Source organism: Pinus tabuliformis, chromosome 4_1, assembly GCF_031772625.1.
Source record: "Pinus tabuliformis cultivar Carrire ecotype Pingquan chromosome 4_1, CPIR1, whole genome shotgun sequence".
Classification (NCBI taxonomy): domain Eukaryota; kingdom Viridiplantae; phylum Streptophyta; class Pinopsida; order Pinales; family Pinaceae; genus Pinus; species Pinus tabuliformis.
The window spans coordinates 757079442-757104757 of record NC_142303.1 but is presented as its reverse complement, the minus strand read 5'-3'; the positions used below and the strand labels follow the sequence as shown (position 1 = coordinate 757104757).

Sequence of the window (25316 nt, the reverse complement as noted above, 5' to 3'; positions counted from 1 at the left end):
AAGAAAATAATATCATGTGAATTAATACATGCATTAGAACAAAAACTACATCAATTAAGAGCCCCATCAAATGAACCTTGAATGATGTGAAAAATTGAGAGATGGTGCTTCTATCTATGTGCTTCAAGTGAAGGCACACTATTGGGATGGTGCACCTCTACAAACATTCAAACACTACATTAACAACATCAACAACAACTAGTGCACAGAATTAAGAGAAAATACATAGCAACAAACCTGAATCACCAATTTGCATGTTGTTAATGAGCCAATCATGTTCAGAGGAAGGGCGATCCATTGAAGAAGTTATTGTATATGTAAGATAACAATGCAATTTCCATGAGAGAAATTAACATCATGTGAATTAATACATGCATCAGGATATAAACTACATCAATTAGGCGTTCCATCAAAGTCACCTTGACTGATGTGATAAATAGAGTGATGGTGGGTTTGTTTATGTTATTCAAGTGAAGGCACAATATTTGGATGGTGCACCCCTGCAAAGATTCAAAAACTACATTAACAACATCAACAACAACTAGTGCACACAATTAATACATAACAACAAACCTGGAAAACCGCCAATTTGTGTGTTGTTAATGAGCCAATCATGTTCAGATGAAGGGAGATCCATTGAATAAGCTATTGTATCTGTAAGATAACAATGCAATTTCCATCAGAGAAAATAACATCATGTGACCTAATACATGCATCAAAATATAGATTATATCAATTAGGAGTCCTATCAAATGCACCTTGACTGATGTGATAAATAGAGCGATGGTGGGTCTGTTTATGTTCTTCAAGTGAAGGCATAATATTGGGATGGTTCACCCCTACAAACGTTCAAAAACTATAGTAACACCATCAACAACAACCAATGTACACAGTTAAGAGCAAAGACATAGCAATAAACCTGGCAAATCACTAATTTGGGTGTTGTCAATGAGACAATCATGTTCAAATAGAGGGTGATCCATTGAAGAAGCTATTGTATCTATAATATAACAATACAATTTCCATCTGAGAAAATAAAATCATGTGAATTAATACATGCATCAAAATATCGACTACATTAATTAGGAGTCCCATCAAATGCACCTTGACTAATGTGATAAATAGAGTGATGGTGGGTCTGTCTATGTGATTCAAGTGAAGGCATTGTATTGGGATGGTGCACCCGTGAAAACATTCAAATGCTACATTAACAACATCAACAAAAACCAGTGCACACAGTTAATATCAAAGACATAGCAGCAAACCTGGAAAATCACCAATTAGTGTGTTGTCAATGAGCTAATCATGTTTAGATGGAGGGCGATCCATTGAAGCAATTATTATATCTGTAAGATAACAATGTAATTTACATTAGAGAAAAGAACATCATGTGACTTAATACAAGCATCAGAATATACACTACATTAATTAGGATTCCCATCAAATGCACCTCGACTGATGTAATAACTAGAGCGATGGTGGGGCTGTCTATGTTCTTCAAGTGAAGGCACAATATTGGGATGGCGCACCCCTGCAAACATTCAATCACTAGATTAACAACATCAACAAGAAGTAGTGCACACAGTTAAGAGCAAAGACATAACAACTCATATCTCTATAGAACTTACTTAGAATAGTAGAGGATGCATTGTTGGAGTGAGGACGACCTCACTTGTTGAGGTGTTGAAACAGAAATGGTTCATCTTTAGATGTAGGGACATTCAAATAAATATCCAAGTTGTCATTTTTTTTTCTTCTTTTATTTTTCTTTTTAGGGCTAAGGAAACTCTTCTTCCTCTTCAAAGATGAATCATAATAACCTAACCCAAGGGTGAAGTCATAATCCATAATATGAAGAACATTGGCATCATCCACCAATTTTTTAACCAAATCAATCAAGTGTTTTGTCTTGCTCAAAGTAGCAGGAGGACTATTCCAAAATAGGTCTAGGTATCCAAACAAATCCTCTCTAGCCAACTTAAGTTATTCAGCATTGTCATCAACCATAATAGTTGTGCTAGAATCTACATGAAGGTTTGGTTCCTCTATACTTATCTCAAGAGAGGCATTCAATGTATTGGGTGTGGTATAATCCAATAAAATGTATGAATCCATTGAGGGGGAATACAACAAATCTACCTTTATGGCATGCTTGCAAATGTTGCCACGAATAAACCATGGGTAATCACAAGTGATAAAATTCGTGTGATGCCATATGATAATATATTGCTTATCAGATTTACTTTGACTCCTCACCCAATAAGAATGCGATATGCTCTCATGAGGCCTACAATCCCTTTCTGGAATTCCTATAGAATTTTCATTGATGATTCAAGTTGCATCTCTTTCTTGTAGTTATTAAAATATCCTTCTTTTTTTCAGAAATTCCTTGAATCGATAACATGGGTCAACATTTTTTGGGAGAGTATATAAGAGCTAATCCATCCTACAAGAACATTTCTTTTGTCTATCACATAGAAAGGTTGTCTTGAGATAACCATGGTATGACTCCACAACATTATTTGTCTCCTGATTTGCATGAGGAAAATCTCAGTAGCCTTTAACCCACATCCCTAAATTTAAAAACTCAATTAGTAAATATATCTTGTTGTTATGAAACAAACAATGTATGAACTAAAAGAAATAGTATGCAAACTTACAAATATTGTCACAAACAACATAATTCTTGTGGTAATAGTCCAAAAACTTCTCCTCAGTTGTAATTTTGGTAAAAAAACCATTGATTTCATTACCCACTTCATCATTAGAACAAATTTTCATGATATAACCAAGTTCATTGAACATCTCTTTTTCTTTTTCTGAACTACTGGCTAACCGATTAACATTCATTAGCCATGCCCTCCTTACATGCCAAATACACAAGATCACTTCACATTTGGTGATTCTCCTGCCATATTTAATTCATTTTAAGTGAGAAATATTTAGAATGAATGCAAATTGCAATGTCAAATAAGAATATTGATGTTACCTCAAAGCAATGATTTCAGCCAATGCATCATCAACCATAAAGGCATTGACCTTCCAGTCAGGATGAAGCCGAAAACACCTATGCATAAGGTGCTCCATCCATACCACTATATATTGTGATATATCACATGACATCACCACCCATGCAACTGGCACCCCACTTTGTTGCTCATCAGACACCGCGAACCTGTACAAATGATACTGTCATATTAAAAAATATGAAGTTAATTGTAAGTCATTTATCATTTTGAATCATTATAACCAAAATGATTTTATTAAAGCAATCATTGGAAAAATACTCACCCCATATATATTTGTACTAAATGTTGAGTCCATGGCTATCAAGCTATTGTGGGATGATTTGACCATAGTTTCCAACATCCATTTTGTTTGTATTCTAGCTATAAAAGGGATCTCTCCACCATTGGGATTTTGGTAGAAGAAGAGATCATTATGGTGTTTTCATACCAGATATTCACACACATTTCATCTTTCCTATAAAGTTGGTAATTTTCTCTTGTTAGACGATTATAAATGTTTACAATATATTTTCTGCGTAAGAAAAAATCCCTATCATGAGTTGTGGCATCTATGTAAACATATTTCTTAATATGCATTTTACAAACAAAGTCAATTGGCACTTGAAGAAGTAATCAAATTTCTAATTAAGAAATCACATCCCTTGAATGTCTTGGCTTCTTCTGAGGACTGTCATCGCCTAAAGTGTCATGTTTTCCATGACAGGGCCATCCTTGCCCATCTTCATGATCATACCTGTTGTATGTTATTATTGTAGTGTCGGGATCTTGATCCATAACCTTTATAATAAAATGGCACTGGAAAACCCTCTTTTTGGCAATTGAATGCCTTGGTTTGGTTTTCCATTCTTCTCTCTTGTCCTCTGGACCATATGAGCAAGCATAACTACAAAATAATTTTTGAAATGTCAACACTTATGAAAAATGATAAAGAATTATTAATATCAACATCTAAATAAGGCTTTTATAAAATACTTACAGTTCCCATCATAAGGCAACACTAGGCCTTGATCTTGGAGGTTTGTGCTTTTTATGCTAGAAGGTACATGGAGCATCTAGATTTGATTCCTCTCCTTTAATAAAATCAATATTTCTCTGTGTCAGAATTTTTGTAACCCGGTCAATATTCACGTTCGTCTTATATACATCAGACCAATATAAATCTTTACTATAAAATATGATTTTCTCTTTAGGCTCTTGCACCTTAAGGTTCATGATAGTCTTCCATTTCTTTTCCATGTTGTCTCAATGTCTGCAAAAAAAGTGGAAACATATTAGGAAGTTGAATCTAAAAATTGAAGTTTTAAGAGAGAATAAATAGTTGCATTTATAAGTAAAGGTTAAATAGTTGAGGTTGGGAAGGGATCCAGATGCCTTGCGTGATCCTAGGATGGGTATGAAGGTGATGGACAATTATTAGAGAGCATTAATGACATCGACAAGACAACCAATTATAGGGCCATTGGAAGAAAGGAAGTAGTCAATCCAGTAAATTTATTCTTTGGTCCTATGTATGTTTTAAGTTTTCGCCTTAAACTTGCAAAGCAAACCTAAAACTAATGAATACTTCTTCATTATTGGGTAAAGGACAATTTTCTCCTTCCAATACTGTCGATCTAAAATCCCATAACCGTCATAAAGAAATATTATTCCCTGGCCCTGATATAACTTCAACTGCCCAAATATGCCCCCTGCACTCTGTTCTTAGAAAGTTTGATGTTCAGTCCTTCGCACTCAATGTTTAACTTCATGCCTTGTATTATTTAGCTTGTCTTTTGCAAAGATGGCTTGAGGGAGACATATCTACTTTACCTAGTGGGGATTGATGAAGATGAAATAAGGAGTTTGTTTCAATAAGTATCCATTATTATGAAACTAATGTATACCTTGAAGCAAATATGGGGTGTTATCCTTAGATATATGCTTGTAAAAATCCCTCATTGTAATGCCTCCTTCCATTCGTTATTAGAGAAATCCCTTGAGTTGTAAGTTCTTTCTAAGAACTTAAATTCTTAAATGCTGGAGGTATATCCTCTTGTAAGCCCATTTACTCATGAACATTTTAAAGGGTTCATACGTTGTTTTTGAGCTTCAAACCCTGTACGTCTAGCATTAGGAGACTACATTTGCAAGAGTTAGGCTCTTTGATCCTACAGGCTTACTGATTAGGTGGTTTTTAACACATGTTCAAGAGTACAAAACATTGATCCAGAAATTGTCCTGGTTGTTTCTTGTCTATTGCCCAAAACTTACTCAGAATTTGTTTTAGCTGCAGCTTAATCTTACATTAGAACATGTTTGCAAATTTTATTTTCATCAATATATGCATTTTCTTTAGTCCATATCTTCTTTTTATTGAAGGAAAAAAAATTAGTTAGTTGGTTGTTGTTTATTTGGCCCAAGTTTTCATTGTCCTTGTTAATTTTGTACAAATATTATGTGTTGGATTTCTTGAAAATTCTTGTGTTGGTTTGGAATTTGCATGTTCATTATATGTATAAATTGTCCACATGCAAATACCTTTTTTCAAATGTGGAGGGGTGTCATTAGGTGTGGGGATGCAGCATGATGTGGTTGATGTTTATGCATATTTACACTTTATCAATACCTTGTCTGATGTAGCCCATGGGCTAAACATTACTTTTACACTCTTTATCAACATAACCCTTTTACGAGCCAGAAATCCTCCAACCACAAAGTTCCAACATATAGAGTACCAACAACCTCCACCATTGAAGGACACGAGTAAAATAATGAATAGTGAAAAAAATGACTTCTCAGTTGCTATATTTATACTTACAAAAGAAAGATTGGAAATCCTCAAGGGAAAAGCCAGAGAGAATTGAAATAAAGTAACATACAACAACTATGAAAGTCTCTCAGGACACATTTGGAGATGTGCTTGTAAAGCTAGAAACCTTTTTGAAGACTGAGAAACCAAATTGTATATTGCTACAGATGGTCGTAACTAGATCAGACCATCCATTCCCGTTAGCTATTTTGGGAATGTTATTTTTACAACTACTCCCATGGTTGTTGCATGGGACATTATATTAAAGCCTACATATTATGCCACAATTGTAATTCATAAAGCTTTGGGCTGGATGGATGATGAATACTTGCATTCTGCTTTAGACTATTTGGAATTGCAACTTGATTTGATTTCTCTAGTAAGAGGTTCTCATAATTTCAGGTGTCCAAATATTGGTATCACAAGTTGGATGTGGATGTTAAGGTCAACCATTGATGTAAACATCAATCAAGCCATCTTGCCAGTATGTGCAATTGGAAATTTACATTATGGTTCAACATCAAGAATTTAACCACACAATTCAGTATTTAGTTGTGGGAAAGTTTGTTTACCTAGGTTTGGTGTGGTGTTGCAGAGGGTATCCATGATCTCATGTTGTGAAGAAATTTCAACTTTGAATATGTTTTTCACTTGTTGTAAGCTATTGAAATTGTTAGTTGTTTCCTTGTAAGATTTTGATTGAATATGTTTGTTATTAGTGAATTTGGTTTCACTCTGATTTCTTGGGTTAAATTTTAATTTACAACAAAAAAATAAATGAGACCACATAATAGCTAGTTATAGAGCTCTTTAGAAGACTTGTTCTATCCATGGTCCAAACCCTCACCCATGGGATCAATGTCTTGTTCTTATAAATATATGCCTGAACAATTTCGATTTTGTTTGAGTTGTCATTTTCTTGACAGGTAATCCAATCGACGTGTGAAAAAAACATTTATGAAATATAAGGGGTGCCCTGTAAATTTGTACCAAAAGGAAATTTTTGGTGGTGAGATAGTTCTCAACTGTATTGTTGAATATGTAATTTTTTTAGTAATGGAGTTACATTTTCGAGTTGAAATACCTGGTTCTGTTGTGAACAGTCACAGTCAAGCTCAGGACAAGAAGGAACTCAAAGAACTCATCTCCGTTGTGTCGACAGTCTACTCTGGGAAAGCAGGAAACATGGGATATAATGGTATTATTTCCTTTCAAATTGGTAGAAAATTGGCACCCTCTGATTTCAAATGGAATGCATAGGTTGGTGGGTTAATGAAGGGAGATCCTCCCATGAATGCATGCAGCCAGAGACAGCCAACAAGTGATATGTTATGAAACTAGCTCACAAAAAGATAGAAAAGATAGATCAACGCCTTAGAATTCAGCCTCTTCGAGGGGGAAACCTCCTTTACATTACACAAATGAACAATTCTTGGATGATACAAATGACACGACCTCCTTTCTATATATAGGTGTCTAAGGGGTCATAATATAATCAGAGCCGACATAACAATAATAATGTAAGGGCACAATAATAACAATAGTGGGCTTCTATGGGGCACAATAATAACAATATGGGGACTACATGGGCACAACAATATAATAAGGGGGTTATACTAATAACAATAAGGGGTTATACTAGTAGTATAGGGACCTAACATGCCCCTCTCCTTCAAAAAGTGTTGTCCTCAACACTTGAGTAGTTCTTGCTACTTCTGTATAAAATTCTTGTCCTCCTATGTGGAATGTTCAGTGGGTAAGTTCTTCCACTTGATGAGATACTCTGAAATTGATCGATTTTGTAGCTATCGGGTTCTTGCTTCTGTCACTGCTCCAGGATCCAATATGATTTTTCCTTCCTCGTCAAGTTCTGGCAATATTGTTTGAACTGGTATCTTCTGGAACTTTTGAATGAGTGGCCACACTTCTTCATCCTTCTTCCATTCATACCTTGCTTCATTTATCCAATATGGTTGGATAATAGAAATGGCACATAACAATGCTTCCACATCCTCATCCTTTCTTGAGAGTGCATCTGCCACAAAATTTTTCTTCCCTTTTTTTAGATGATTTCAAAGTCATAACCCAACATCTTTGTGACCCATTTTTGTTTCTCTTCAGAGGATAATCTTTATTCTAAAAAGTATTTAATACTATCATGATCCGTTTTTACCTTGAAGTGTCTTCCTATTAGGTAAGGTCGCCATTTCTTAAGTGCGTGTAGTATTGCAAAAATTTCCTTGTCATAAATAGCTTTCTTGAGGGACATTTGTTTGTATGTATGTAACCATAAAAATACCCAATCACCTACATCAAAAATTCTTTCATTGCTATGTTGATATGCCTATTGTTTCATTCGATTCTGCAACAAAGTGGTGTTATCCTTTAAAAGTTGGAGAACTTCTTGTTGATTCTCGATGTGATATTTCACTGTTTGAATCTTTTTCTTCTTGAGATTTCCTTCTATATTTAGAGTTTGAGGAGTGGTAATTTCTTCCAATGCATTACAAGATATGGCCAGATTCATTTCTTGATGCTCTATGTGATCTTTCACTTCTTGAACATTTTTCTTCTTGATATGTCCTTCTATATTGATAGTTTGAGAAGTGGTAATTCCGACGATTGCATCACAAGATATCGTCGGATTCATTTCTTCTTTCTTGATGTGGTCTTTCACTTCTAGAACCTTTTTCTTCTTGATATGTCCTTCTATCTCAAGAGTTTGAGGAGTAGTAATTCTTTCCAATGCTTTACAAGATATGGTTGGATTCATTTATTCTCTCTGGGGTTGGTTCCTAGTGTATATACTCTTCTTTTGATGTTTCTTGATCCTTTTCTTCCTCCTCTCCACAATCAATATAAATAATTTCTTCTCAGCACATGTATGATCTTTAGTGCATTTGTTATCACAATTGTAACAAAACCCTTTTTCTCATTTTTTCTTCCAATTGTTGTGGTGTAACCCTTGTAGGTTGTGGAAGGCTAGAAGAAGCAACACTTCCATCTTTATAGTTGTGAGGGGTAGACTTCTTTTTTGCCATAATTTTAATTTCCACTTTGTAACAAAGCCCTTTTTCTCTTTTTTCTTCCAATTGCTATGGTGTTTCTCTAAAGAAGGTGTTGCTCTTTGTATCCTCATAATGTGTTATCATTTCCTTCGTGAAAATTTACCACGTAACAAGTTGTTTACGAAAACAAAGCCCTTTATACCATAAAAATTGATCTAGCTCTAAATATGAAGATGCAATACATACCTTTTGTAATAATGGTACACCATGTAGATCAAAATATTGCTCCATCTGTAGTATCCAATTTACCAGATCCTTGCCATCAAACTTCCTCATATCACCTTTTCTTGATTTATGGAGCTCGATCTTGAAACGACCGTAACTATGTAATTGCAGATCTTCAAATTCTAAGATTTCTTCCTATGGAAGATCTCTGCGATCTCTTTCTAATCCTGCAAGTCTGATCAAGATTGGATTCTTCAAGGAAGCGTTATGTCAAATCTCCCACAATGACCTAATTACAGACCTTTTCATAAGAGCTAACTTGTACGAAGTGCCAAGTGTCACTGTTTTTCCCTTCGGATCTAAAAAATATACATAGGAAACTACAGTCCATCTTATTTCTGTAGCTTCTTACGAAATTTCAATCTGATGCTCAGAGAGATAGTTATGACAATTTTCCCTAGGTCACCTGTTTGGAATGTAATTCAAGAGTCTGCAAAAATCCTAACTTCCTTAGATCATATATCAAAAAATATAGCAAGCTAAGATCTGAAATTCAGACCTAAGGTTTAGACCGATTTCTTCTCAAATGGATTTTTTTTTTTCTTCTAAAACTTCGTAGTGAAAATGTTATAGCGAACATTCCATGATGACCTGTTTTAGATGAAATTCTAGAGCTTGCAAAAACCCTAACTTACTTAGATAATATCTCCAAAAATATAGTGATCCAAGATCTGAAATTTGGACCCGAGGTTTAGCATAATCTCATCTGAAATGGGTTTTTTTCTTAACTTCTGAAATTCCGTAGAAAAAAAGTATAGCGAAAATACCATGAAGACCTGTTTGGAGTAGCGAAACCTTAGAATCCGAAGCTTTGATACCAAATGTTATGAAACCAGTTCACAAAAAGATAGATCAACGCCTTAGAATTCAGCCTCTTCAAGGGGGAAACCTCCTTTACATTACACAAATGAACAATTCTTGGATGATACAAATGAAAAGACCTCCTTTCTATATACAGGAGTGTAAGGGGTCATAATATAATCAGAGCTGACATAACAATAATAATGTAAGGGCACAATAATAACAATAGTGGGCTTCTATGGGGCACAATAATAACAATATGGGAACTACATGGGCACAAAAATATAATAAAGGGGGTCTACTATTGGGAATGGGATCCCTCGCAGCAGGTTTTGGGGCTCAAAGCCTAAGTTTTGGTCAAAGATGGTGTAGAACTCTGCGAAGTGCGGGCGCGGAGTGAGAAGTGTACAATCGAGTCATAGGGTTGTCCGCCCTAAAATATTGTGATTTAATGTAAAGTTGTGTCAGCCTACCCATGGTCCGCAGACCATGGGATTGTATAAATAGAGCGAGCCTCTAAGTGTAAAGATAGTTTTGGTAGAGCATAGAGAATAGATAGAATAGCGAAGACATGGTAAGAGCATAGAGTGAAAGTTGAAGTGTATTGGGTCATAGTAGTAGGTAGAGGCTCTGACGCTGAGTGTGCAGAGGCCTAGTAGAGTCCGCAACTGAGTGTGCAGGGCAGAGTCTGGTTTGTAGTGGGAATTGATAGTTAATAAAGAGAAGTTACTTTGTACATATGTTCTTGAATCTGTGTGTTGATGTTATACATTGCTTTTACTCTGTTTATTTACTGCATGCACTTGATGAATACTCGTATGAATGCTTATATGTGAATTTAATCTAAGTAATCAGCTAATAGAGACTAATTAAGGAAGACTTAGGTAAATAAAACCGGTCACGCTGCGACTAGAACTGCGCGAAGACAGTATCACAGGGCGGCGGGTACCCCCAGGTGCGTGTAGCAAGTAAGTGCGAAGGGTGGACCGCGTACCAATCACCACATATCAGACATCCCCAGGGTGCGGAAACTTGGTTCTAGCACCCTCCCATACTACTTCGGGTGAGACATCAGTCCACGCTCCATAGACTATTGTCGAAAGGGCTAGTAGTACCGAGATTTGCTTGGCTAAATCACTTTCGAACCTGGGTCGGGCCCCACTAAGCCAAAAAATGGCTCCATTGCTAGGACCGGGATCTGCATAAGGGATGTCTGATGTCGTGCCACTGGAACCCAACAAAGAAGGAAATTGAAGAGTGGTTGGATAAAAAGATTCACGAGTTCGTGACACAGGAAAACAGAACTCCGCAAGTATTTGAGAAAAAGTGGTTGGAGCGCTATGTGTATACAGAAATCCACAAGATTTTCTTTGCATCATTTCCGTTTGAGCTGTATGAGTGGATCGCGAGGTTAGCTGACATCCAGGGAAGGTGTAGGCTCAACCAACCAATAGTGTGGACTCCGGAGCTAGTGCGCAGACTAGAAGCCTCAGAGGATAAGATAGTGCGAGCTGTGGACTACTGGCTCGACCGAATAATAGGAGGATTTATTATTGAGTTCACGGTGGACATGACCATCAGTTACAACGAGGCAGAGCGACGTTTTGTCAAGGGACTGTGAGGTAAGTATATTAAATCTTTGAATACCTGGATCAAGATGTTGTTATGTGAAAAGCGGGTTATGTGAATAACTTAATGTTTGGGACTACGTGGAGTGGAAAGAGCTACAGAAGCAGAAGTAACAAAGAATTAGAAAATAGCCCCTTCATTTCACCCTCACAGGAGAATGAGGATGAGCTTGTGAAGGTTTCTCCGAGAAGCATGGTCAGTTTGATAAGGTAATGGATTCTGTGGTTACTACCTCCACCCATACCACCACCCGCTTCACCTCCCTCACTTCCATCTCCACCCACTCCACCTCTGCCACCTCCACAGTTCAGTATGGCAAGCGCGATCAAATTACCAGTATTCAGAGGAGTAGGGAATGAGGATCTAGACCAATTCTAGTTCATGGTAAGAGTAGTATGGGAAGCACAGGGCATCACAGACGACAATATTAAGAAGGCTACATTGGTGAGCGTGCTATAGGATCGTGCGTTGAAATGGTATATCAAGCACTCTAACAACCACCCAAACGCAGGGATAGTAGAGATCCAAAATGCGCTGAACAGGTAATTTAGCAGGCCAAAGTCAGAAACACAATCAATCATCGGGTTTAAAGAGATCGCGATGCTTCTCGGTGAGACCTCCTGGGATCTGGAATAAAGGCTGAAGAGTATGATCCGCGAGGCCAATATGATGCTAACAGATGCACAACATCACAAATGGTTTGTAGCATCTCTGACACCGCACTTGAGGACAACGCTGTCACAATAGAAACTTTCTACCCAGGCAGAAGCGTTGGAAATGGAAATGAGATTACGTGAGAGCCCGATACGAGACCCTGGGTTGGGAGTTCAACAAATCCACACACAACTACAGAATATATGTTTGGAAATGCAAAGCTTGAAGCAGGATAGGGCACCGCGGCCAAAGGCAGGCGAGGAAGTATGTCGCATAAAATGCAAAGGCTAGGGCCATGACAAGGATCACTGCACAGTGTTCGCGAACTACTTGGTAGGAGGAGGGCCAATGCTGTTGAGACCGGAGGCGTAGGTAGGGCCGAGCATGACACCCGCTTTATGGTGCACGATCTTTCAGATATGAGGGAAACACATGATGGATAATTGTCATTTGTTGGAGAAACATACCCAGGCACCCCAACAATTATTTTGTAATTTCTGTAGGTCGGTAGGCCACGATGAGTGCACTTGCCGTAGTTACGAGCTAATGATGGACCGGACCCCAGCCTATTGGATGCAAACCAAAACGCAAGCCCTCGACCTAGATGTGGGCATGGCCCGCACTGGATTTCAGGGACGAGGTCGAGGATGAGGAGGAATGGGACCAGGAAGGGGCTGTGGACAATTAATTTGTTACAATTGAAGAGGACCAAGGCACTATGCCTGTGACTGTACCAACCCGACGAGGATATCCTGTACGTATTGTGCTTAGTTTGATCATGAAACAATAGACTTTCCTACGTTGATCACAAAGATGCACGAAAAAGGGGTATTCTAGCCTCCCCCGACTCAGAATATACAAATGATGAGGTCTGAGCCGCGCGAAGAGGACCCGATTGTAAATATGATTCTCAAAAGTGGTGCGACCATGGGAGAGGATAAGGGGAAGCAGCCAGAGGAAAGTACATGGGTTCGCAAGGCTCCTGCAAAAGAACCTGAGTTTGACTTAGAACGCGCAAAGGAGACATTCATGGAAGCTAATAAGAGCTTTGCAGAGGCCTCCACTTTAGGTAGTAAGGATCAACCAGAGCCAGGAATGGATCCTTCATTGCTCACTACCTTTCTGGAGACATGCACAAAATTGTTGTGTGACAGCAAGGTGGTTAAAGGACTATAGGAACTAATCACTAGGTGCACGGGGTCAAGGGAGCCACGCGTAGTCTGTAAATTGGGGAAGCATGCGTTGTGCACTGGAAGGGAAATGAGGTTGATTGTGCATATTGGTGAATATGAAATGGATTAGGTAATCCTAGATCTGGGTTCACACGCAAATGTATTATCGAAGCAAACATGGGAACGCATGGGTAGGCCCACATTACAATGGTCCCCTATTCAATTACGAATGGCGAACCAACAGAAGATTTTTCCCATGAGGAGGTTGCAAGGGGTAACAGTTGATATTGAAGGCGCGAGCGTGTAGACGGATTTTGAAGTAATAGAGATTGTCGATGACAACAATCCCTATCCCGTGTTGTTAGGAATAGACTGGGCCACCGATATGAATGGAGTCATCAATCTAAAGAAGCACAAAATGATCTTTGAGAAGAAGTCACTATGCGTAGTAATCCCACTAGACCCAGCTGAAGGAGTGCGCTACACTAAACCAGTGTACGATGTTGACAACGATGATGATCTTGATTGTATTTACAAGATAACTGCACAAGACCAGGATTGGGTGAATCCGACTATAGATGGAAGGATCTCGTTGGAGAGCGAAAGCTCCGGCACTTCAGATTCAGACAAAGAAGTAGAGCGATGGTAGAATCGGTTGCATGGAGTGACGATGCTGAATTGCAACATGATGATTAGATCACTGTGTTGCATGAAAATAGAGGCAAGAGAGCTGCCGAAATATGATGGATTGATGATGGTGGATGAGTTCTTGAGCAAATTTGAAAGTGCGGTATCAGAACAGCAGTGGTTCGATGCGTTGAAATGGGCACTGCATGCAACACCTGCATGATGGTGGGGTACACATCAAGGAAATTTCGAGGATTGGCGCGGATGCAAAAGGATGATGCACCTACGATTTGGGAAGCCACAACTGCAGTTAGAAGACAAATACAATGGATGAGATGACCCACATACGCACCTCGTGAAATGGACCAAGATCTATGGGGAAGAACCACAGCTCGAATGGGTACACTTATTCTACCATACTTTGGATGTAATACCCATGAATTGGTATATAGAGACAGAGCTCCGCCATGGTATGGGCGAATGGGATGTGTTGCGTGAGGGATTCTTGTTAACATTCACATTTGAAGATCGTTGGTCAGATACTGTGGATGATGCGCTACAAGCAGTGAAAGCTGTTATCTTCAAAATACCATAGGAGCCATTGGAAATGCTGCAACCAGTATGGGCTACCCATTTAAGCAGCGACCTAGAATGTTATAATGCATAGGTGGAGGAGGATGATGACGACCCTCGAAATATTGACATTCTAGAAACCAAAGGTTGTTGCGAGGTTCGAGGACCATCAATTGAGGATCCCGACATCACCGTGCCGCTAAAAACAAAGCAGGTAAATATTGGCACAGAAGCAGAGCCGAAGTATGCGATGCTGGGAGACTATTGGGACGATGCTACAGAAGATAAGGTTGCTGAGTTACTCTGCGAATACCAAGACTTGTTCCTGACCAAAATCATGGACTTAAAAGGGATCATTAGCGACTTAGAGATGATGAAGATCACCTTGAAACCGGATGCGAAGCCAGTTAAGTAGTGGCCTTATTGCTTGAACCCAAAGTATAAACAAAACGTTCGTGACGAATTAGACAAAATGCTCGCAACCAGAATTATTGAACCAGTGGAAGAATCCGATTGGGTGAGTCCTATGGTAGTGCAGGAGAAAAAATAGAAAGGCGAAATAAGAATATGCATGGACCTTAGGAAGCTCAACGACGCCTGTGTTGATGATCCATTCTCGACACCATTCATAGCTGAAGTATTGGAGAATGTTCGTGCTCAAAAAGCTTACTCATTTACGGATGGCTTCTCAGGGTACCATCAGATTAAGATCGCGCTGGAAGATAGGAGCAAAAAAACCTTCACAACAGAATGGGGCTGCTTTCAGTACACCATTATTCCCTTTGGACTGAAGAATGCGCCAGTGATATTCTCGCGCATAGTGGTGGCGGCATTTAAAGAATACATCCACAAGTTCTTAGAGGTATATCTAGATGATTGGACTGTCTTTGGATTAGGTAAGCACCATGTAGCGAGCTTACGGTTGATGTTGGATACTTGCCATCGACACCAGATTGCGCTGAACCTTAGAAAGTGCACCTTCCTCGTTCCATTTGGCAACTTTCTAGGTCATGTGGTTTGCAAACAAGGCTTGATGGTGGACCCTATGAAGACTTTTGTTATTCTGAATTTGGAAGCACCGCGCAGTGTCAAACAGTTACGCGCTACTTTGGGGCACACTGGCTACTATAGGAAGTTTGTCAAGAGTTATGCCCAAACAACCGTGCCGATGGAAAAACTATTGAAAAAAGATGTGACATATTGCTGGAATGACGATTGCATGAAGAGTTTGGATGTCTTAAAGGGAAAACTGGCCTCAGCGCCAATTTTGGTCTTCCCGAAATGGGACGTGGAATTTCATGTACATGTTGATGCGTCGTGTATCGCGTTGGGAGCTGTAATCACACAGGAGGGCGCAAAGGGTGTGGATTACCCGATCAAGTTTGCGATTCGAAGGTTGTCCAAAGTAGAAAAGAACTACTCTACCACCAAATGCGAGGGGTTGGCAATGGTGTATGTGTTTCAGAAATACCGACACTATTTACTTGGAGGAAATTTCAAGATGTATATCGATCATTCCGTGTTGAAATACTTGGTGAAAAAGCCTGTGTTTGGGGGCTCATATGCAGATGGCTCTTGCTGTTTCAAGAATATGATTTTGAGGTCATATTCAAGCTGAGATGCTTAAACGTAGGACCAGACCACTTGTCACGAATTGAGACAGGCGAGGAACCAACAAATTTGGAGGAGGAACTACCTAATGCACAACTCTTTGCAGTACGCGTCGCGGACAAACACTTCGAAGATATAATCCATTTTCTAACAACAACGATTGCGCCGAAGGAGTACTCAATCCAACAGAAGAAGGAATTTGTGGTGCGTGCGATGGACTTTTCTGTCATTGCAGGGAACCTCTACAAGATGGGAAACGATGAGATATTGCGAAGATACAGACCCGAGTTTGAACGAGGTCATATCCTTGTGGAAGCACATGGGGGCACTATAGGAGGACACTATGTAGGATGCGTGACCGCATAAAATATTCTTCGCGCAGGGTTATGGTGGCCGACCCTGCACCAAGATTCGAAAGTGCATTGTAAGGCCTGCGATATATGTCAAAGGATGGGAAAACCATCACGAAGGGACGAGATGCTGTTAAATCCCCAAATGACACTGCAGCCATTTGAGAAATGGGAAATCGACTTTGTGGGCCTAATCAAACCTCAAGGAAAGACAGGTGCACGCTATATCATCACCACGACGAAGTACCTGACACGATGGGCGGAAGCACAACTGATCAAGGACTGCACAACTACCACGGCTGCAAAGTTGTTGTTTGAAAATGTGTTGACACGATTTGGCTACCTGAAAATCTTGATGAGCGATTACGGAACACATTTCTTGAGTGAAACCATCAGCACGCTCACAGAAGAATTCCAGGTTTATCACCAGAAAATTACACTATACCACCCACAGGCTAATGGAACAATAGAAGCATTCAATAAAATACTGGAGACTGCATTGATGAAAATGTGTAACACACAGCGGGATGACTAGGACCTGTGCGTACTCGCTGTGTTATGGGCATACGGGACAACGTGCAAGAAATTGATAGGACAGACACCATTTCGGTTGTCTATGGTACGAAAGCAGTCATGCCAATGGAATACATCATACCTAGTTTGTGAATAGCAGTGCTCACAAGCATGACGGATTGCGAAGCTCTAGAAGAATGGCTTGCACAATTAGAAGAACTCAAGGAAGAACGATTTCTAGCCAGATTTCACCAGTAGGTACAAAAGCAGCTTGAAAAAGGTTGGCACGACCGCCATATCAAGTTGCACATCTTCAAGGTAAACGACTTAGTCCTATTATATGACAGCAAGTTTGAAAAGTTTCCTGGAAAGTTCAGAATGCACTGGTTGGGACCATATGTGGTAAAATAGGTCAGAGACAGAGGCGCGGTCCAGTTAGTCAAACTTAATGGAGAACCATTCCCAGGGAAAGTAAATGGCAGTCGCTTGAAGCCCTACACGGGTGGGTCAACTATCTGACTAACCGATCGAAGCACAGTCTTCGCGACCCGAAAAGCTGGATAGAGGTGTGGGACTATAAACACAAGCCCTAGAAAGCAGTACCAAAGAAGAGACACAAGTCAGATGCAAATGATTCAGAAGCAGGAATGGAGCAGATTTAGCAGATGGCAGAAGAGTGCGCTGCGGACCTTCACGCAACACAGGCACAGTTGGAGGGGCTCCGTGCCAAGATCACTGCACCAGTAGAGTGACTCAGGATGAGTCACGATGATTTTGTTGGGGGCCTATTGGGCATGGGATCCCCCACAGCAGGTTTTGGGGCTCAAAGCCCAAGTTTTGGTCAAAGATGGTGTAGAACTCCACGAAGTGTGGGTGCAGAGCTCGAAGTGTACAATCGATTCATAGGGATGTCCACCCTAAAATATTGTAATTTAATGTAAAGTTGTGTCGGCCTACCCATGGTCCATGGACCATGGGATTGTATAAATAGAGCAAGGCTCTAAGTGTAAAGATAGTTTCGGTAGAGCATAAAGAATAGATAGAATAACAAAGGCATGGTAAGAGCATAGAGTGAAAGTTGAAGTGTATTAGGTCGTAGTAGTAGGTAGAGGCTCTGTAGCTGAGTGCACAGAGGCCTAGTAGAGTCCGCAACTGAGTGCAAAGACCCCTGCAGCTGAGTGCACAGGGCGGAGTCGGGTCTGTATTGGGAAATAACAGTTAATAAAGAGAAGTTACTTTGTGCATCTATTCTTGAATCTGTGTGTTGACGTTATACATTGCTTTTACTCTTTTTATTTACTGCGCGCACTTGATGAATACTTGAATATGAATGCTTATATGTGAATTTAATCTAAGTAATCAACTGACACAGACTAATTAAGGAAGACTTAGGTAAATAACACCGTCGTGTTGCGACTAGAATTGCATGAAGACAGTATCATAGGGTGCACGGTACCCCCAGGTGTGCGTAGTGCAGTAAGTACAAAGGGTGGACCGCGTACCAATCACCACATATCAAACATCCCCAGGGTGTAGAAACCTGGTTCTAGCACCCTCCCATACTACTTCGGGTGAGACCTTAGTCTGCGCTTTGCGGATTGTTGCTGTAAGGACTAGTAGTACCAGGATTTGCTTGGCCAAATCACTTCCAAACCTGGGTTAGGCCCCACTAAGCCAACATGTACTAATAACATTAAGGGGTTAGACTAGTAGTATAGGGACCTAACATGATAGAGGAGAGGGGACTGACATATGGGTGACAGGAAGTTATGAAGTTATGGCGACGTGACGGAGGAGCCAGCAGGTGACAAAGGAGAAGGGATCGACGAGCGGGCAATGGGAGGTTCCTTCATTTCAGCAACACTGCATCCGTCAGCTGGATTGCTAGAATAATGTACTTTTCAGATGACCGGGAAATCCGAAAAGTCGCATTATAGACTACTTCCTCCTTAAAAGAAATGCCATTATTGCTCGTACAATTCTTCATTTTCAAGAAACAATGAAATCAACTTTTATTGAAAATGTAAACTCCATACATGTCCTCTCCTTAACAAATTAATTAATTATTTCTTTATGATTCGTCTCTTCCTATTCTTTTTCAATGCTCGTGCCACACCTATCCAGTAGAACATTGTTTCATTTCATATCATTCAATTAATTTATTTTAATCTTCAATATTTAAAATATTAAAAGGTGCCTACTTCATATACAATATTACCTGAAAACCTCATTAATTCCATCATCCATCTTATCACTAAAGCCATTCAAACCTCTTTATAGACCCATCCATTTAGTAGTGCCTTATTTCCCATACCCCCCAAACTCCTAAAATCTATGGGCTCCCAAAGATACAAAAACAAGGGGTCCCCCTTAGACCCATTCTCAATGCCATAGGAACTCCTATCCATGGTCTTGGTTGGCTCCTAGCCTCTAAAATTAAAAAATTTGTTGGATCCTCCCCCTATTTCATTAAATATTCCTCTGATTTTATTCTTAAAACCAAAGATATCCACCTTGATGGTAACTGCCTCTTAGTTAGCTTCAATGTTGTGTCTATTTTCACTAATATCCCAGTTCATGAGGCCATTGATATTATCTCTAAGCTTCTTGACCCTGAAACTCTCATCCTGATTAAGTTGTGCCTCTCGTCCACTTTCTTTTCTTTCAAAGGCACTATTTGTGAACAAACCAAAGGTATGATAATGGGATCTTCCCTTTCTCCTATCTTTGCTAACATCTTTATGGAATTATTCGAGGCCAAAGCTCTCGACTCTTGACATAGAAAACCAAAGTGTTGGTTTTGGTTTGTCGATGACACTTTCTCTATTTGGAAGCAGGGGAGGGATGCACTTGATGACTTATTTTACCATGGAAATTGAATCCAATGAATACCTTCCCATGAAGTATACTTGAAAAAGACCCACATTAATCGGTCTTTCCATGCCTGTTCTCACCATCATCCATCACAGGAATCTGGTGTTCTAAAAATCTCATCTCCTGAGCCCTTAAAATATCTGCTCCTCAATTCCTTCCTTTAGAAAGAGCTCATATTTTCCAAGCTTTCAAAGCCAATGGCTACACCCCTTCTCAAATTCGTAAAGCCTTTCATGATATTTCTCGTCCTAAATCCCAGTGTGTTCCCCCCTCTCCTCCCCAACGTCAGGTCTCTCTTCATTATATTAAAGGGACCACTGACCTAATTTCAAAAATCTTATCAGAAAGGAATATTAAGACCACATTTAAACCTCATAAAACTCTTAGGCAGATGTTTCAGTCAACTAATATAAGTCTAGCCCTATGTTATGCTTAGGGGTTTACCAAATTCCCTGCTCATGTGAGAAATCTTATATTGGTCAGGCTGGTCATCCCTTCAAAGCTCACTTAAAGGAGCATATAGTTGATACTAACCATCTCCATTTATCTAAGTCAGTTGTTGCTGAACATTCCTTTAATTCAAAACACCTTGTTTGATACGATCAATCTAAAATTCTGGCTCATGTTCCTATTTACAACAGTCGCATTATGGGGGAAGCTCTTGAAATTGAGAAGAACCCCAATAATTTCAATAGAGAAGATAGATTCAAATTAAGCCAATCCTGGAAACCTATTATCCATCACCTTTCTCATTAATTTTATTGATTTGTCTATCTTACGTATTTTATCTAGTTTAATATACCCTTATTAAATCTGGTCTAATCCCTTGCACATTTTTTTATTTTTTATTTTTATTTTTTTTCTATCATATTCATAAGATATTTTATTAGTTTAATTTTATTATTTTTTACCATTAATAATTAATTATTTCCTCCTAAAAAAATCCTCTTCTTTTATTCTTTAATTCTTTATGTTTATTCTCAAAATCTCCCCCTTTTAATTCCTTGTTTATTTAAATTATTAATATTATTTTCATTATTAATGCAAAATTTTATTAGTTTTATCATATTTTTAATTTATTTTTTCTTTTAATCATTTTAATGATATGTTTCCTTATTATTATTTGATTGACTATAATCCAATTTACTTTCATTTTGTCTTCGTTCTTATTTGCGTGCATATATATATAAAAGGAAAAGGAAATTATATTGATTTAAAAATTAACTAAAATAATAATAAAAATAGAGATTTAGAATACAAATTAATTAATTTTAAATTAATAATGAGAATAATATCAATAATCAATTAATTATAGAATAAAGAATGATGAAAAATAAAAAATTGAATCATTAAAAATAATTAACAAATAATATTATATATATCAAAAAAATATTTGTTAATTATTTTTAATGATTTATTTTTTAATTTTTCATCCTTCTTTATTCTCTAATTAATTGATTATTGATATTATTCTCACTATTAATTTAAAATTAATTAATTTCTATTCTAAATCTATAGTTTTATTATTATTTTAGTTAATTTTTAAATCAATATAATTTCATTTTCCTTTCATTTTAAACTTAATTATGTAAATTTTAATTAAAATGTTTGAATTAAAAATATTTATTATTATTATGCCATTGTAGGTGACATTTAGTGATCGGTTGGAGCTAGGGTTTACATCGTACTGCTGCGATTTTTCTGGTTTTATAAGGTTAAGTTTGGTTTTCATGGCAGAATTTTGGGTTGGCGTCACTGCATCGTTGCATCCCCACTTCAGTAATAGAGGGATGATGTCAACAAGGGCTGCGCAGGCCAGACCACTTGAAGGTTATTGTACAAGAGATTTTATTGTGTAGACTTGTAGAGGATAGAGCCACAGATTTGTGCAGGACAAAGCTGATGTTATTCAATGCAGGTTTGTGTTGAATTTATTGTTGATTTACAAGGTTTTTTATTATTGTATGTTGCTTATTGGTCATCTAACCTGTGGATGTCTAGTATCCCGTTTCCAGTCCTTATGGTGCTTGCAACTGTTTTTGTGTTCTCTCTGGTAAGAGCTCGGTTGTATAAGTACTTAAATTCTGTTGTTGTGGTGTTCTCTCTAGAAAGAAATTGACTGTATAAGTACTTGAATTCAAATTCACTGTTTGCATTTTCCTAGAAATTGATGTTCTTGGTTTGAGTCTACATTTCCCATCTTGTTGCAGCTTTATTCAGGTTAGGTTTTGGATATTTTAGCCCCTTAGAACTTTTTGTGAATTGGGTTTCAATTATTTGGTGACATGTGTCATTTTAGTAATGTTTCCATGGTTTTCTTTGGTTTAAGAGTCGAAGGGATGTTTTTCCTTGGTTCTGCAGGTTCTAAGGGCGGAGGAATGATCTTCATTAGTTCTGAGGTTAGTCGTTTTGTGTGAAGATTTGGTGGAGGAATGCCCTTTGTCGGTTTTGAGGTTTGTAACTTCTTTCCTTTTACAGGTCCTTCCCGAATCTTTGTGGGGGCTTGACCCTTCTTGTTCTTTAAGCCATGTGAATTATTTCCTTATTCCTATTTTTTTACATTGAGAACAATAATTTCAATTTTGAATTCTTTTCCAGGTGATGGGGACTCTTCGAGTGTCATGGAGGTAAGTTTTCTTCTGTGGTATGGGGATTTTGTTTGTTTTTGGGAACACGAGTAAGTTGTTTCGGTTGAGTTTGCTGGTGTGTTTTCAAGCCTGGGTGATGTAGCAGGGCCTTGTTCTAGTCATCCTGGTGAATTTCTACCACCAGCTTCCCCCAATCCCCTCTAAATGGGAACACAATCCGCACTTTATTCAAGTGAGTCTGTTGAAGTTCTGCCAGCGTCAGCACCACTCCCTCCTCAAATGGTATAGAAATTGCCAGAGGCTCCCTATGTTCTAACTAAGCAACCTTCTGTACAATTTATGTGTCAGCTTTTCTAGCTCTGTCAAAATAGGATTTGCAGGATTTTTGCTATAGTGAAATAGTAAGAAAGTGAAGGAAAATTAGCAAGAGGAATCTACTTACTCTCAATGTGGGTTTTTGTATGGGCCCTGGAGTGTGGGTTAGTTGATTATTAGTAGACTTTAACAGCTGGCCTGTCACATAAGATGGTCCTTACTATCCTACCATGGAATAAGTCATTTGTATTCACATCTCTCATGCAATAAATATATCAATCTGTACAGAACCCACATTGTGAAATATAATGGAAACCAACTAATTTTTATGGTGGTTGTGCTCTTGCAAGTCGTGTCACAATGGATGCTTCTATCATTCCAATCAATCAAGACTAAGGGAAGCGTAAGTGTTGAATACTTTTTATTGGGAGCGAGGTCCCCCAAGGACAGTTTGGGGCTAAAAGCCCATGTTTTGGTCAAATTTTGTACTAAACTTGTAAAGAATCCACATTTTGTGGTCATGGAGCGCGAAGGTGTCATAAGTCATAAAGGGTTGTCCACCCTTAATTTTGTGAAGTAAAGTCATCTATAAGAGATCTACCCATGGTCCGCGGACCATGGGATTGTATAAAGAAGCTAATCTCTAAGTAGCTTTAAAAGGAGGAAAGGGAACTAGCAAGATAAGATAGTCATAGCTCTGAAGTAAGAAGTCTAAATTTTAAGTTGTAGCATAGGTAGAGGCTTTGCAGCTGAGTGCGCAGAGGCCTAGGGTGGAAGTTTTCATCTGAGTGCACAGGGCGGATAGATTCTGTAATTTCTTGGAAATATCAATAAAGAAGAGTATTCTGCAATTCTGTGTCTTTGTTTCCGATTAATGCATCTTGTCATTTTATGTATGAATTCCCTTTTTTAATGCGTGAATGAATGCAATTACATTGGATAACTGAATGCAATTAAGCATATCTGTTTACGTGATACTAACCATGATTATCTAATAAGATAAGTAAGACACTTAGACTAGTTTAGGAACCTACACGATACATTGCCATAACAGCACGAAAGTACCTAAGCTGTAGGTTAGGGTTGTGCGAAGGGCAATCATACCCTTTCGCAGAGGTATTGAAGGGTGGAAGAGAGGGCTCGTCTGGCAAGCCCTAGAGTGAAGTGACCTGCGTGAAGGCAGGAGTGAAGGGAATAAATCGACATCACGACCATCTTAGGGTGTCGAAACTTGGTTCCAACATCCTTCTATACTGATTCGGGTGAGACTTCGGTCCGCGCTTTGCAGGCTGATGCCGAAAGGGCCAGTAATGTAGGGATTTCTTTGGCTAATTAACATTGAACCTGGGTCAGGCCCCCATAAGCCAAAAGATGGTTCTGATGCCTTAGTTGTCCACAATGAAGCGTTCTTTGCTGCTTTTGGGAGTTCTGGAATGACCGAAGGGAACTGGTTGTCCTCTGGCAGTTCCCACACTACCAGCACAATTGATAGCAAGAGCCATGCGTAGTGGAATGTCTTATTGAGCTCTTGTGCTTCACAGAAGTTTGTAAGGAACTCTCCACGAAGGTAGTCCAACCAGTTGAACTAGGCTCCTTCAGCGCATTGTGCTTATAGCGCGACGACAGGCGCCAGAACCTCATTGGTGCAACACTTCCTCATCACTTTCCCTGCGAGGATCTGCACCAAATTCAAAGCTTATTTTTGTTGAGTATCCATAAGGGCTTGGAAGGTCCCTGTGCAGAAATTGTATGACTTATCTTATCTTGCAATGAATGATGCCATTGATGCAGTTCTTGATCAATGGCTGGCAGAGTGGCGCACTACCACAGACTTGGCGGTGGGCGGGAGCAAGTCCACTATGTAGAAGAAGAAGGAGGAGGCCAAGCTTAAGATGGCACAAATGGCTGAAAAGAGGAAAAAGGAGGCTGTTGATAAGGCCCAAGTGGAGCACGAGGCTACGCAGAAGACAAGAAAGCACACAGGTGGGATAGAGCGGGGCTCTGACAAAGGTACGAGGTTGCCTTCACATGAGATAGGAGAGGATACAGAACATCATGACGTGGACCCTCTGGAAACATCCACTCACATTAGGCACCCAAGGGAGCTGGAGAAGGGAGGGTCCAAGAAGAAATCAAAGGCGACCAAGACCTCGCTAAAACCCATCACATTAATAGAGGGAGATTTACATGATATCGGTGACACAGTCAGGGATGTCACCATGAAGGCCTTGCAACAATTTGAACAACAACAACAGATCATCCTGGGGGCTATCCAGATAGGGTTGTAAGAGCTACAGACCCGCGCGTCGTAGGCTAGCATGGTGTCTACCAGCCTGGCTATCGGCACTTCAGAGGCTACCGATATGCTGCGCACTAAGGCTTCTAGTGCGATTGTGCTGCTAGATGGAGCACTGACCACAGAGAGTGAGGCTAACAAGCTCACTGTCAGTGCCCTAAAGGGATTAGGGTTGAACTTGGCAACACTCCCATGAGAAGCAC

General features: G+C 39.2%; 1 pseudogene; it reads left to right on the top strand.

Annotated features, from left to right (window-relative positions):
* Positions 1 to 5536: 5536 nt before the first annotated feature.
* On the top strand, positions 5537 to 24682 carry LOC149178361 (shikimate O-hydroxycinnamoyltransferase-like; annotated as a pseudogene).
* The last annotated feature ends 634 nt before the right edge of the window (positions 24683 to 25316 follow it).